The following is a 12,472-nucleotide window of genomic DNA, read 5'->3' on the forward strand; positions in this document are numbered from 1 at the left end:
CCAAGCACATGTTGCCTGTACCAGCCAGCAGCACTCAAGATGGCCACCACCACCACCCACATGGCCAGTCCACATCAACAGTACACCCCAAAAAACACAGAAAAACAGCCAGAAATCACCACAATCCAATGCCATCCATGATGTTTACATTAAAGAGAGTGAGACCACACTACAGGCACACTCAGTCCATGCACCACTACCCCTGGGCAAAGGGCCCCACCAGCAGCCCCAAAAAAACGACAAAAAACAATAGAATCAGCACAATCCCAGCCCATCCATGGCCTCAATGGTGTTTAAATTCAAGAAGACACCCCTCAGAAACACTAGGCCCATGCAACACTCACTACCCCTGGGCATAATGGATGAAAAGTAGGCAAAATAAGTGCAGGCCTCAGACACTGCCTCTCCTCAAAATGGCCCCTTACACCCCAAGCACATGTTGCCTGTACCAGCCAGCACTCAAGATGGCCACCACCACCACCCACATGGCCAGTCCACATCAACAGTACACCCCAAAAAACACAAAAAAACAGCCAAAAATCACCGTAATCCAATGCCATCCAGGATGTTTACATTAAAGAGAGTGAGACCACACTACAGGCACACTCAGTCCATGCACCACTACCCCTGGGCAAAGGGCCCCACCAACAGCCCCAAAAAAACGACAAAAAAATCTACAATAAAATCAGCACAATCCCAGCCCATCCATGGCCTCAATGGTGTTTAAATTCAAGAAGACACCCCTCAGAAACACTAGGCCCATGCAAAACTCACTACCCCTGGGCATAATGGATGAAAAGTAGGCAAAATAAGTGCAGGCCTCAGACACTGCCTCTCCTCAAAATGGCCCCTTACACCCCAAGCACATGTTGCCTGTACCAGCCAGCACTCAAGATGGCCACCACCACCACCCACATGGCCAGTCCACATCAACAGTACACCCCCAAAAAACTGAAAAACAGCCAGAAATCACCACAATCCAATGCCATCCATGATGATTACATTAAAAAGAGTGAGACCACACTACAGGCACACTCAGTCCATGCACCACTACCCCTGGGCAAAGGGCCCCACCAGCAGCCCCAAAAAAACGACAAAAAACAATAAAATCAGCACAATCCCAGCCCATCCATGGCCTCAATGGTGTTTAAATTCAAGAAGACACCCCTCAGAAACACTAGGCCCATGCAACACTCACTACCCCTGGGCATAATGGATGAAAAGTAGGCAAAATAAGTGCAGGCCTCAGACACTGCCTCTCCTCAAAATGGCCCCTTACACCCCAAGTACATGTTGCCTGTACCAGCCAGCACTCAAGATGGCCACCACCACCACCCACATGGCCAGTCCACATCAACAGTACACCCCCAAAAAAGAGAAAAACAGCCAGAAATCACCACAATCCAATGCCATCCATGATGTTTACATTAAAGAGAGTGAGACCACACTACAGGCACACTCAGTCCATGCACCACTACCCCTTGGCAAAAGGCCCCACCAGCAGCCCCAAAAAAACGACAAAAAACAATAAAATCAGCACAATCCCAGCCCATCCATGGCCTCAATGGTGTTTAAATTCAAGAAGACACCCCTCAGAAACACTAGGCCCATGCAACACTCACTACCCCTGGGCATAATGGATGAAAAGTAGGCAAAATAAGTGCAGGCCTCAGACACTGCCTCTCCTCAAAATGGCCCCTTACACCCCAAGCACATGTTGCCTGTACCAGCCAGCACTCAAGATGGCCACCACCACCACCCACATGGCCAGTCCACATCAACAGTACACCCCCAAAAAACAGAAAAACAGCCAGAAATCACCACAATCCAATGCCATCCATGATGTTTACATTAAAGAGAGTGAGACCACACTACAGGCACACTCTGTCCATGCACCACTACCCCTTGGCAAAAGGCCCCACCAGCAGACCCCAAAAAAACGACAAAAAACAATAAAATCAGCACAATCCCAGCCCATCCATGGCCTCAATGGTGTTTAAATTCAAGAAGACACCCCTCAAAACACTAGGCCCATGCAACACTCACTACCCCTGGGCATAATGGATGAAAAGTAGGCAAAATAAGTGCAGGCCTCAGACACTGCCTCTCCTCAAAATGGCCCCTTACACCCCAAGCACATGTTGCCTGTACCAGCCAGCACTCAAGATGGCCACCACCACCACCCACATGGCCAGTCCACATCAACAGTACACCCCCAAAAAACTGAAAAACAGCCAGAAATCACCACAATCCAATGCCATCCATGATGTTTACATTAAAGAGAGTGAGACCACATCACAGGCACACTCAGTCCAAGCACCACCACCCCTGGGCAAAAGGCCACACCAGCAGCCCCCAAAAAACGACAAAAAACAATAAAATAAGCACAATCCCAGCCCATCCATGGCCTCAATTATGTTTAAATTCAAGAAGACACCCCACAGAAAGACTAGGCCCATGCAACACTCACCACCCCTGGGCAAAGGGCCACACCAGCAGGCCCAAAAAAACGACAAAAATCAGCACAATCCCAGCCCATCCATGGCCTCAATGGTGTTTAAATTCAACAAAACAGTTGTATCATGCACCCCTAACCAACCCTGGTCCTACTGGATACTGTGGCTACCCACAATATAATTTATTTAATGTTCTGAAAAAGTTCCAAAATTGTACTTGCAGCAACTGTAATGCCCCAAACAAACTTACTTGTGAAGTTGATTTCTAATCCAAAAGTGATCCAAAGACAGTCAAAAAGGCCTCAAATCCAAATATCCAGCAGCACCCACAAAAAGTAATCCTTCCAGCTCCAGATCCAAATGAAAGTGACCAGGAGATGGACAAAGCACTGGGAGGAGCCTGCTGGACAGGAACAGGAAGTTGGAGACTGTGGGGCACTTCCTTCCTCCCCCCCCCCCAAAAAATGGACTCCTTGCAAAAAAAAAGGCCATGCAAATGTCAACCTGAGCAGTGATTCTGATAAAAATCATAATTTTCTGAAGGTTTATCCTGTTTGCTGGTGATTTTCTTGTGCAGAATTGCAAAATCTCTATTTCGCGAGTGCGAGATTGTTCCTTTCCGCCGCAACTACGTGTTCGCAATTGCGAACTCTCGCGAGGTGTGCTGTGCAAGGTGGCAAGCCGCGATTACGTATTCGCGGGCGCCAAACTCCCGCGGGATCACGCAGCAAGATCCAAAATGGCGCGGCACTCGCAAAGAAAAACAACTCGGCAAACGCTAAATGACGGAAAGTGAACGCCGTGCACCACGCCGCGCGCCGCAACCAAGCAAAAAATCCGCCGCGAGCGGATTCACGGATTTTCGACAAATTCGCGAGAGTTCGCGGATTGCGAATTTGCCGAAAATCCGAAAAATCCACGATCGGAGCGGATTTTACGCCCATGCTTAGCCACAACTAGTGCGGACTCTGTAGAGTGATGGGCTCTAAAGAAATGTTGGGTCTGATTGAGAATTTCACTAGTCTCCAAAAAAGCAGTGAGTTCCCTGTTCACTGCCTTTTTCAAGGATTTTAGCCAGAAAGGGCAGTTGGGAGATCGGCTGATAATTTTTAGTTGCTGCTGGATCAAGATTTGTTTTTTTAGTATAGGTAGCACTGGGGCAAGCTTCTAGGCTGTAGGCTAATTTCCTGTCTCATTCAAAAGTTTGGTGAGATAGATTGCCGTTAAATTTGACACCATATGCAAGATACGTGGAGGCTAAGGATCTTATGGGGATCCAGATTTAGTTGAAGTAATAAGGTTCACTTCTTCGTCCTCCAGGAGAGGAGAACGTTTACTTTGGCATCCACAATGCCGTTAGCTCTTAGACTCAGTTATTTTTGGATCCTAAACTGCCTTCTGATAGGGGGCAAAAGCTAGATCTCCTACATCTCAAATAGAGGGAGTCATAACAATTTCATCATAAATACACTCTATTTTATTTTTAAAACAGCCTGCCAAATTTCTATCGACTATTTTGATCCATACTATGAGCAGAGCCTTGTATGAAATTAGTAAGAGTGGTAATAGCTTGTTGCTTTGTTGTTGCGTTATTGGCCAACCAGTAAACCCTTGCCTTGGACTACCATTCTGCCTTACTGGCACTCACAAATATTTTTGGGAACATGGGATTTACGTCTTCTGCCTCTGAGGTTTGTGTGCCTGAGGCTAGTGACATCACTCAGCTGCCTACCATTCCAACACCACAACTCAGAGAGGAGGCAGAACACTCATTACAGGAGGAAGATGTAGAGTTCAACAGTTTCTGAAGAAGAACTTCCCAATAAATATTTGTGAATGCACCCTGGCCTGTATTTCTATCTGTCCAATGTAGGACATCATGCCACCTTCTTTGGAAACTAGTAAAGTAGCCTTTGTTTGTGCAGTACTTTATCTTGTCAACTTGTACCCCATAATAATATGCTTCATTTGCAATTGGCAATTTGTTCTTCCCTACTTATCTTAATAAACACATATAAATGTTTTGTCGCATTTGTATCCAAAAGTATTTGGAAGCACACTACATAATAATTTGGCATGTTTGTTGATTTATAAAAAACTATACTACTCACATGTTGCAATGTGAGTAGCAGAACCTGTGATAAAACAAACAATGTTTCAAATACAATTACAAGGATTGCATGGTTGATTTCCACAAGTCTTCATACATGATAGAAATAAAAAGCACAAAAACACTTTGTTGAAGCTGAAGAAGAGTGGTCTAAAGTCAATTGCACATGCTGTCTGTGTATGTGCACCTACAACATTCACATCCATTACAATGGTATAATGAGGAACGTATAATTTCTCCATGCAATGTCAGAGTGAATCAACAAGCCACCTTTTCATGATGGACACAGTGAGATTTTTGCTAAGTGCACATGTGGGAGGTATGAGGCCACAAAACACTAATCCACAAAAATGTCGTACAGTAAATATGACTACATCATTGCCTAATGTGAATACCTCACTCCTCACACAAAAGGTTAATCAACAATATGTGACTCTGGATCGTTGTACAAATTATTAGCAAGATACTCATGTTCATATTTCTCATGGTTTGCATTGTACTTGTGCCACACAAGGATGCACAAGCCCAACCCAATTCCTTGAATGACAATAATCAAGACATGCAAGGGCACCTTGACTGACCCTGTACATTCTGATAAATGTGGAGTAATGCAACACATGCCAAAATAGCTGACATATGTTACTCTACCACAGAGAAGTGTCATGTGTTGAGCCTGAGTACATCAATACAGATTAAATATTTTGCACATAAAATTTCGCCTAAGTGGCAGCCAAGGGGACATCTAACAGTGTGAAACCTCCCATGGGGAGATCAAATCAGGAAATATATGGACAAAACAGTACTGTAATCATTCTAAGAGAGCTGCATGATGTGGCAAGATGTAAATGGCAATGAATATTGATTTTGTCCAGTCAAGTGTGACTTCCTCCACAAAAATAAACCAGCCAACAATGCAGACCCCCATACACTATAACACAAGAGTGTCAGCGGCAGTGCTAGCCAGCAGTTTGTGTCCCAGTGCAGGCAGGGAGCAGCAATCTGAAGTATCATGTGAAATCCAACACTTACTTGCCCTCTCGCTTTTACACAGGGCGCTACAGTAAGGAGAATGTCTGTGTTGTGCTGGGTGTAAAATCAAATACTGAGCCCCACTTACAAGTATGGAAATGATTCCCTACCTGGCACTGGTATGAGGAAGACCTGCATTTATTCAGAGGGCTCTGACAATGCAACACATACTTACAATATATTCAGGACAAATTGAACATCATGTACTCACCTAACACAACAATACCAACTCATGACAAATAAATAATATCCAACCATATCTACCCCTACTCAACCTACACTAACTATCACTAACCTATAGCCGGTCATCCACTTGAAACCTACCATAATTAAAACTTACTAAAAACTACTACATGAAAACTTCTCACTTATCAAACACTAACCTAAACTATTCCTAACCCTAAAGTAACTAAAGCTATGACAACTAAAAACAATAATATAATTTGTAGAAAAAACAGTTAAGGGGATGTACAGAGGGCGGGTCTATATCTTGGTGGCAATTCGATCCAGTTCCTCCTGGCACTGCAACAGACTGTCTCCCTGCCACTTGTGCGCCTTTTTGATTCGGTCAATCCGCTGGTTCATCCATCGCATCCTCCTCACAAGCAAAAAAAAAAATTATCCTGTGCTGCACCTCCAACTTTCGGTGTTTAGTAGCTTGTAGGTGCTGTTCTGAGGGTCTATGGGTGGGGTGTGATGTGCTTGCCTGCTGAGTGGCACATTGAGATGCAGTATCCACAGGGGTCTTCTCTGACTGTGCCACTAATCATATGCAAATGCCAGCGGGATTGGCCCTATAATATGTGCAGCCCATTTTCCTGAAGCTGTTAGCTATCTTCTGGACGCGGTCACACTGTAACCATTTCAAGCCAAATGTTTTTACCATGTCTGGTGATATTTGAGCTAGCGATAAAAATGCACCTCATATTAGGACAAGTATACCATGTACAGCACATATCGCAAAATATAACTGACATTGTTTTGCAGTCATAAGTGCCTGTCCATTCCTATTCATGATATGTAGAAATGTACAACATGCCTTCATTGCAATGAGTTATCCAATTACAGTATGTTAAACTCACACAAGTGAGGTCAGTGCAGGTATACAAAGTATCTATTTAGGTACAATATAGAACCATGCATTTCACTCATTCCAGTGATTTCCACAAAGTCTAATGTATCAATAGTAAATAATGCCCATGGACTGGATTTGTAATCTTTTGCTGTCAGTCTTCCATCATGCAAGGATGGGAAAAGTCAAGGCCAAACCTAAGTTAGATGTGTAAAGGTAAGCAATGGCAGTTTGTGTGGCTTTGCGTGTCTTAAATAATCCAGAGTTACACAAGGCAGTGTACATTGCTGACTTGCCTTACTCTTCGGCAAAGAGCCATTCCATAGATGGAGGGTGGGTGTTTTTTTTTATAAATCCTTTGTTTGAGAGAGTTCACATGAATGCATCACAAAGCAATAAAAATGTTTGGAAAGTCAATTTCATTACATTGAATAACTAGGTAACTACTATAGTCAAAACACCCTTATTTTGATGGCTTCACATTCATTTTCGTTACGTCCTTCTCCCTGAGCTGCATTATGCAGCACACAAAGAGAGAGCAAAAAGCCTCTTGGGAGTATGTTTATGCAGGTAGCTGTCCTTACCTGCCCAAGAACTTTTTTGCTGACAATGTAGGCCCCCATGCACCATAATGCAAGGGTACCTGCGCTGGTGCTCTGCAGGCAAAAGTATGCCACCAGTAGGAAAGGACAGGAATGCTCTGTATCATGGAATCATTGTGCCTTCCTGCCTTTTCCTCTTCCGGCTGTGCAGCAAGGTGGCTTGCTGTGTTTATTTATTTATTTAATTTTTGATGTCTTATATAGCGCGATCAAGACCCTTTGAGGTGACAGACGCGTTACAGCAGTGTTAAAAAATATCAGATAGAACAGAAAGACATGTGGATACAATATATAAGCATAGAAAATAAAAATAAATTGCATACAAATATTAGAATATTAGTAACAGATTTATTAACAGAGTAGGCAGTGATATGATTGCACATGAGTTAAACAGAGAATATATAGACTATAAATAGAAGGTATCCTGCCGGTTACCAGGCTGGGGATCACCATTCTCTTCTGAAGAGTAATATCCAAGAGCCATTGCCTGTCTTTGTGTACCTTTGTGTATTATCCCTGGGACTCTCCGAGCAATCTCTGCTTATACATAAATATATAGTAGAAAAGATAATTGGTTTTATATTGCTTCTGCCAGATTGTGTTCACACAAGACTCCATCACACTGGCCACCTCCCATTATTTGTGTAAGGTTGACCATATTTGAGGAATATCTTCCTTTCCATTGACGCCCTTTTTTTGGGACTCATTGTTCAAGCGTCTAATTTCCATGAGTGCACCATCCATTCTTATATGATAATTGTTACCTCATTGGCACCTTTGGATGACGGTTGCACCAACCTTCGATTGATTGTTTGTACATGTTTTCTGGTTGAGCTGGACCTTGGTCTGTCGTTTGTTCTTTATTTATAAATAGAAGAGTATATAGGCTAGCTTGAGTCCAGGTCCAAACATATACCTTTGCGACAAAAGACATCAAACATATATGAGGGAGAGATTGAGGAAGGTTCTCAGTGCAAGAGGACCTAGTTGGATAGAGAGATTTTTGCTTCCTTCTTAAAGATGGATGTGGATGGGTTGCATCTGATCTCAGTCGGGAGAGGGTTCCATATTTTTGCTGCAATCCTGAAGAAGGATCTGTTGTATGTCTTCTTTTTCTTGAGTTTTTGTGGCTAAATAAGTAAGCAGCTCGTACTTCCAGAAGTTCTGTTTTCACATGATAGGGTCAGTTTTTGGGTCCGGTAGGAGGGGGTATTATAGTGCAGTGCTTTGCTGGTCATGCAAGCAATTTTTAAATGAATTTTAGCCTTGAAAGGTAGCCATTTCAGTGATTGAAGGTCAGGGGTGATGTGATCACTTCTTGTAGAACCAGTGATGAGCCTTGCTTCTGCATTCTGTTTAGCCTTTAATGGTGCAATTGAGGTTTGTGGGAGTCCCACCAGGGTAGTAGTGCAGTAATCTAATTACGATAGTACAAGGGCTTGAACTTCTGTGATGAGGTCAGTCGCAGGGAGGAAAGGTTTTTGCTTCCTAAGAATGTGCAGCTTATGATTAGCTCCTCTAGTGATGGAGCTGATGTGTTTCTGTATGAAGAGGTAATTGTCCATAGCTATACCTAGGGATCTGGCAGAACCAATGATGTGTGGGGTACAATTCAGGGCAGTGAGAAGGGGGAGCCAGTCTTTGATGTTGGGGGTGGTGGATGTTGTGATCAGTAGGAATTCAGTTCAAAGAGCATTGAGTTTCAGGTGGTTATGGGTCAGATAGCGTTGTGTTTTAGTCAGGGTGTTGCTAAGGATATCAATGTTGTTGGGGGAGGTGATTTTCATGTAGAGTTGGGTATCATCAAGATAAAGGTGGTATGAGATGTTGTAGAGACTAAGGATTTCAAAGAGGGGCTCCATATATAAGTTAAACGATTTTGGGGAGAGAATATAACCTTGGGGTACGCCTAATGACAGTAGAGACTGGCCAGAAAGAGTGTGGTTGGTTAAGATGAGTTGTGACCTGTTATGTAGAAAGGAGGAGAACCATTTCAGCACAGAGTCAGAGAGGCATTTCCTCTGTTCATGAAAGTTTAGATTGATGACATGGTTAATAGTGTCAAAAGCTGCTGATAGATCCAATATAATTAGGTGGCATGATTCATACTGGTCGAGTGAGCTTAGGGCATCGTCAACGATGTGGAGCATGGCTGTTTCAGTGCCATGACCGATTGGATGCCAGATCTCCAGCAAGGAAAAGGAAGGGTACTACAGCACCATCTACTCCAAGCACCACTTCTGATGATGATGATAGGTACATGGAGTGGATCTCTACAGAGACCAGGAAACAACAGTATAGGCAAGAGAAAAGAAAATTTCCAGAAAGATTTTGACTTATGGCATGGATGAAGAGGAGGATGATGATGATGAGATAGTCATGGAGGAAGATGACACAGAGTTATATGACATTGCTATTCAGCCAGCTCCGAGGGATGTGGCACATGAAGCACCACCACCAGCTCCCATATTTTCAAATCCCCAGCTGAGACCAACACCAACCCCTCCCTCAGGAGTATCAGAGAGGCAATTGACGACATGCCCACCTACCTCTAGTTCGCCTTCAGGCATTGGCAGTGGCCTAGTAAAAAAGTACTCTTCCCCAGTTTGGGACTTTTTTACAGTTAGAAAGGAGGGGGAGCACATTTCAGTATGGATGTAAATGTAAAATGTAAATTGATACTTGTATAGCGCACTACTCACCCGCAAGGGTCTCAAGGCGCTTGTACGAATACCGCTGTGGAACCCATCCTGGCTTTCCCTGTGAGGTGTCCACTCCTGGGCACCCCCAAGGTGGAGGCCAGGCATCCTTAGCGTTGTGGGGGCCGTTGTGGAGATTAAGCAAGCTATTGCCCAGAGTTGCAGAGTGGGACTCCATGATTGGAATAGGCACCGAGGCGAGAATTATCAGGACCATGGAATTTTGAGCCCAAGACCCGCCGAGGCGAGGAATTGAACCCTGGTCCCGGGCTAGACCTCTGCATCAGGGTCTGCCGCTCTAACCATTGAGCCACACTTCTCATCACTTGGCATCTTCTGGATCATTTGCTACACAAATGTTCGCCAAGGTAAGCCTGGTACACATTATGGTACTGGAGGCCGGATGAACCTTATGAAAAATTACCACACAATCAAGTGCGAGGAGCACCTTAAAAATAATTGCTGTACATGGTTGTGCTGGTGGGGAGAGCTGGGGAACATCAGCTACAAGTCCAATCATGGGGGAAGATGATGATGGTGAGAACGAAGAGGGTCACATCTTCTTCACACAAAGCAGTCCTGTCCCCAGCAGTGTGCCAGCAGATTCACCCACCTCAACGATTTCACAATGGCTCAAGAAGACTCAGAGTGAGATGATGTAGACATTACGGCATACAGTGACTGTCCCACTACCACCCCTCACATTGAGTCTACCACAAGTATCAACTTCTCAAAACACGTTCGTGTCAAAGCCCCAAGAAAAGAAGAAAATCCAGGCTACTATTATGGGCATATTTAGACAGGAGGGGCTCAAAGTGTGAAACCACCCAACTGCACGTTTGTACAATGGGAAGCTGACAAAAATGTTAGCACTGGACTTCCTCCCTTTTTCATTTGTTGAAAGAGTGGGATTTTTAGAATGTGTGGCAAACATCTGCCCAAAATGGAAGGTACGAAGTAGGGCCTATTTTGCCAGAGAGGCAGGTCCAGTGCTGCATCACAAAGTGCTGCAGTTTGGTTGGACAAACTTTGCAGCAAAGTCTTGTCCATACCATCCACCCGATGCAAGACATGTGGACCAGTTGTGAGGCAACTGATTACATGTGCATCACTGTACACTGAATCTCTCTTGCAGGGGTAAAGCAACAGATACCTTCAGGTCTTGGCCCTGAAGAAAGTTTTAAATGCATTAACAGTGGTCATGTTTGCAACGGAGAAATCACATACAGGTGTAAACATCTTGGAGGAATTTACCTTCAAGGTGTATAAATAGCTGTGACCCAGAGGTCTTAGAATTGTATTTGTTGACATAGACAATGGCAGTAACATAGTCAAGGCCATCTCAGATGGAGGCTATTTCAGAGTCCTGTGTTTGGCCCATTGCATCAAGCTGATGGTGCAAGACCTCCGCCAGAAGGAATACATAGTCAGCAACATACTAACAATCTGCAGAATAATCTGCACCCATTTCATCCATTCTATTAAAGCCCGGAAGCAGCTGCAGATTATTTAGCATAATAATAGAGCACCAGTTAAATCCTTGATACAGGAGGTGCCAACATGTTGAAACTCCGCCTTTTACATTCTGAAACATCTGTTTGAGCAGTACAAACAGATCAATGACTATGTCATTCAGAGAGGAGGGGATGAAGTTGGGAAAGCAATGACCACGGACGCGGACAGATGGGACCTAGTCAAATGCCTGACACGAATGCTACCCCCTTTTGAGGTTTTCACACGGAAAGTTAGCAAGTAAGACAGTACGATAGTCCAAGCTATCCCATTGCTGCATCCCCTGCAAGGCCAGATAATCAAGGAGTCTTACACTGGACAGGTGTGATTGAAAGCACAGAAGTACATGCCTTGGTTGAGAGCTTAGTCCTGCGCTTGGCTTCTAATGTAAGGCTGCAACATGACATCATCAAGTCCAAAGAGTACATATGTGCCACACTACTTGATCCACGGTAAAAAAAAATCTACCCCCTTTCATCCCTTTTTCTGAAGGAGATGTTTTAAAATACAGGAGCAAAAGAAGGACCGGACCCAACCTCTGCATTCTATTGGATTCAATTGCCAGGACTCAACTCCAGGGCAGAGGCGATGGCAAAACAGGTAGAGCAAGTGGCAGCACCAATGAGCATCCACAGGATGTTCCAGGAGTATCTGTATGATCCAAAAGAGGTCTATGTGTATCAATATCCATTGATATATTGATATGGGAAGATGGCCAGAGCTCAGCTGGCTGGCAATAAGGTATCTGGCTTCTCCGGTCACCAGTTGTCTGCTGATAGTGTGTACAGTGCAGCTGGTGCGGTCATCACTCTATGAGAATGACCTGTCTCTTGCCTCAAAACGGGGAGAATTTGACTATGATCAAAATGAACTAACATTTTCTACCACAAAGTTACACAGTTCCTGAAATACCAGCATAGAAGGAGGAAGATAATTGGTCCGAAATTAAATTAAATGTGTTAGCTGACCAACTTCTGGGTGAACCGCCTGAG

Source organism: Lissotriton helveticus, chromosome 4_1 (genome assembly GCF_964261635.1).
Source record: "Lissotriton helveticus chromosome 4_1, aLisHel1.1, whole genome shotgun sequence".
Lineage (NCBI taxonomy): Eukaryota > Metazoa > Chordata > Amphibia > Caudata > Salamandridae > Lissotriton > Lissotriton helveticus.